Source organism: Drosophila gunungcola (assembly GCF_025200985.1).
Source record: "Drosophila gunungcola strain Sukarami chromosome X unlocalized genomic scaffold, Dgunungcola_SK_2 000046F, whole genome shotgun sequence".
In the NCBI taxonomy this organism is placed as follows: Eukaryota; Metazoa; Arthropoda; class Insecta; order Diptera; family Drosophilidae; genus Drosophila; species Drosophila gunungcola.
The window spans coordinates 648,639-652,716 of record NW_026453192.1 but is presented as its reverse complement, the minus strand read 5'-3'; positions in this window follow the sequence as shown (position 1 = coordinate 652,716).

The window sequence follows — 4,078 nt, the reverse complement described above, 5'->3', positions numbered from 1 at the left end:
AAAAGTTTATGTCCACCACTTTCCTTGATTACATTGAAAGCAGTTGATTTACTTTTTACTACAATCATACAACCTATAGCCAGATAAGCTCCAAATATTTTTCCCTCTCCTAAGCGTTAAAAATTTGCATAAAACTATCATGTTTAACCAATTTCGGATGTGGGCGCTTGGGAAAGCGACAAAACAAAACGCAAAAGTTATGGGAAATCCATTCAATTAACGCATCAGTCGGCCAAAAAAAGGGGGGGGGGGGGAGGGGCGGTGTGTCGTTGTGGTAATGGGTAACATTGGGTGGCGAAAATGGGGGCGGTGGAAAAGTGGGCAGCGGCGAATGGGCAAACGCACATAAACAGAGGCGCATAAGCGGCCATATAATCACTTCAATCACGTTTGCATAATTGTTCAATTATGAAGCAATTACCGCAAGCGATGGCCGGCGTCTCAGTCGCTGTCTCTTTCTGGTCCCTCAATAGCCGTCTCTTTCGCTGCTGCGTATGTCCCGTCTCTTTCCGTCGAACCGCTGACCGTCTCTTTCGCACGTTTTTCGGGTAGGCAACAACCGCGAGTGTTATCAGTAATATGCCAAAAAACCGAAAAACGATGCCTGGCCACCAAAAATCATCAGCCACATGCGAAGTCCTTTGGACTCCCCCCACCCCCCCCCCCCCCCCCCCCACACCCTGTAATCCTGGCACACACCCCCTTTTCAACCCCTTTTCACCCCCTTTCACCCATTCTCACCCCCTTTTCACTTCCTTTCACCCATTTTCACCCCCTTCACCACTCCCCAAGCTCTCAGCTTGTATTGGTGTGTCATATTAATTAAGCGATTGATTACCTACCAAACGAATGCTGGGAAATCCATTCGGATTTGGTTCGAATTTCCTTTTTTTTTTTGTAAGTCCCCCCTTTGCTTTTGGGGATTTTTGGGGCTTCCTGTAAAGTAGCATGGATCCCGTGGATTTTGGGAGATTTTGGGCAGGGGCGGTGTACAAAACTGGGCATAATTGCATGCAATTTTTATCGCCGCGAGGACAGATGCCCAGGATGACGATTGGGTTTGCGATTGGGATTGGTATGAAGATGCCCAATCTGGAATGCAGGAACGCAGGATGCTCGGGTTTCATGTGGCACATAACTGGCCAGTGGCCGCACTTAACTGGTTGGTAATCGGTTATGCAGCAGTTGATAAACTTAATAGTTGCAACAGTCGACAAATGGGAAACTGCTATTTCAGGCATTAGGCAATAAATCAAGTGGTAATTTGTTGCGAGTGCTTGGGTAAATTATAATTGGTTACTGCTCGATTTTCCGGATTATTATGTGTTGAATATCGAGTTCGGTTTTCGACACAAAAAAAAAACACTATAAAACTAGTTTTTTGATTGAAAATATTCTCAAAATAACATATTATTTTTTTGTTAAATATTTTTGAATTTTCAATTCAAAAGATTGATTTAATTTGTTTTCAAAAATATGTAACTGCCTTGCCTACATCACTTACCATTCGATCACTTGAGCAGAAGAATTCGTGGTTTGATGTCTTCAATCCTATTATTGAGATGTTTGATACAAAATTCAACATTCCTACACAGCTAAAGAATTTCCGGTTGCATGTCTGCAATTTTCTTATTAATAAAATAATCATAATAAAAAAAAAATATTTTTTTACGTTAAAAAATTTTTTTTTTTCCCACTTTATTCTTAACATTAATTTTACTATTTTACTTCATACATTCTGCGAGTCCTTCATATTGTGAGGTAATGTCCAGTCATCAAATTTCTTCAGTTTTTCCTGCTCAATTCCTTCCTACGTGTCCACTTTATTCTTAATACTAATTCTTCTTCATACGTTTCAGTCGACGGGGTTTTGCTCATATTACTTCATATTGTTAGGTTGGTCCAGTCAGTCATCAAATCCCTTCGATTTTTCCAGCTAAGTTCTATTTCCTAAGTGCCCTGACAACACGAAACATCCATGCTTCTTACAATCTTACCGGGATTCGAACCCGGACCGGTGGCGATTATCACACTTTAACTGAGGAGTCACTTCTACTCACTCAGCTGCCACCGGCGGCGAAGTGACAGCTTTCAAAGGTCGATTTAAGTTCCACTGCGCCTACTTGATATTATCCTAGTTCCCAAATCTTACGATTCCCAAGTTTTTTTTCCCCACACACCACTTCGATTGTCTCCTTATCGCTATCGATATACGTTTAGGGTTGATCAAATTGCCAGGTGGCGACCCTTGCTTTCATTTTATTATTCCTGTTCTACGTGAAAGCCTGAAAACTGTTAGAATGTTCAAGAAGCCATATAAACTATTCACAGGCATAACAATAAATCAAAAATTTTATTAAATCCCACCTTGCATATAAATAAATTTGATATAGAAAGGCAAAAGCCTTTTCTGCGTGTTTATCTTTGGGGGCTACATAAGGAGTAATAAAAAAACTATGTTTTGTAAGCAACTAACTCCCTTTTGGCAAAACACAAATCGATTTTTTGAAAAATGTTACGTTTTGGTTGTGTAAATATTTTTGAAATTGATTATTTACTGCCCATTGTTACAAATAATAGAGTCTTTGATTAAATGATAATACTAACAACTTAACTTAACTTATTTATAAATACCTGTGTATTGTTCAACACAGTAATGTTTTTTAATGTTTTAACCTTATCGGTATTCGTTTTTTCGAAATCTTAATGCACTTGGTGCCAACTTATTTAATTAATTTGTGAAGCGTGATTTCGGTTTTAATGACTGTCATAGTTATCCGAAACGCAATCATGGCGAAAGTTAGATTGTCTTTTGCCAGGTGGCAAGTGAATGCCAATACAGCTCTGTCTACTGATTTTCCCTATACCTTTTCTGGCCGTGTTATCTTGTTAATTGTGCTTGCCTCCGATTGCAATTTTGAAGTGGGTCCTCGCTGAAGTTTTCGCACCTCGAGGTGCTGCCCGGGAATCCGAGGAAGTGAAGTTTGAAGTTCTCCGGAGAGAATCTTCCCTAGTTTTAGCCTCCTTTTTGGCCTCTCAAAGAAGTGGCAACCAAGTTGGGCCACCTTTGCAGGTTGCTGTCGACTTAATTAGTTTGTTATCCACCCCCCCATCCCCCCCTTTTCCGCTGTCTATGTGGTTGTGTTTCTACGTCTACGTCTATGTCGATGTCTCGCCTAGTTCTTGGTCCTTGGTCCTTGGTCCTGATTCGTGGGTCTCCTCCCTTCTCCATTACTCTTCAACGGAAGTGGTTTGACAATGGAACTTAATGAGTATAAGCGGAAATTTAATCAGCAGTATAAATAATGAAATGACAGCTGAATGGCTCGGCAACGTTTCCCGCTTTTCCCCCTATTTTCCCCCCAGCTTTTCCCACCCACCGCTTTTGGTTTCATTTTACGCTAAATGAATCAAAACTCATTTGCTTCGCTTGTTGAATGTGAATTGTTTGTTTGCAACTCCACGTTGTTTGTCTGTTGTTGGTCAATCCGGATCTGTGATAAGTTAGGTATTCATCTATATACACATGCCATAGGTTTCAATTCGAAATCTAGTCATTGTTATGTCCGAATTTATAAAATTTTGAATGGGATACAGTTGCATTTTGTGATAATTGGCTAAAAAGTATTAATTTCAGTGCCTATGTTTTACCCTACAGAATTGTACAGTTAACCATCAGAATTAAAAAAAAAAACTTTAAATGGGATACAGCAATAAATGTAAATAATATATTAATTACAGTTTCTATGTTTCACTCTACAGAATTCTACAATTTACCCATAGTAGTGGTATGACCTAAAAAATAAAAAATTATATGAAGGTAATAATATAATTGCATTTTTTACATTATTCAGCGAAGTTGTAATCGATGCTCAGACAACTTCATTATTTTAATTCCTCTTCGTTGCATTTGTGCATTGGAACTCCAAAAATTACAACATTGTTTTTAGATGAAGTTTAAGGAGTTACGTCATTATCAGGAAGTGGCTCAGTGGTTAGAGAGTCCACCCAGTAAGATTTGGACTCAGGTTCGATTCTTACTTGGGGAACGAATATTTTTATTTTTGGTTTAAACTCC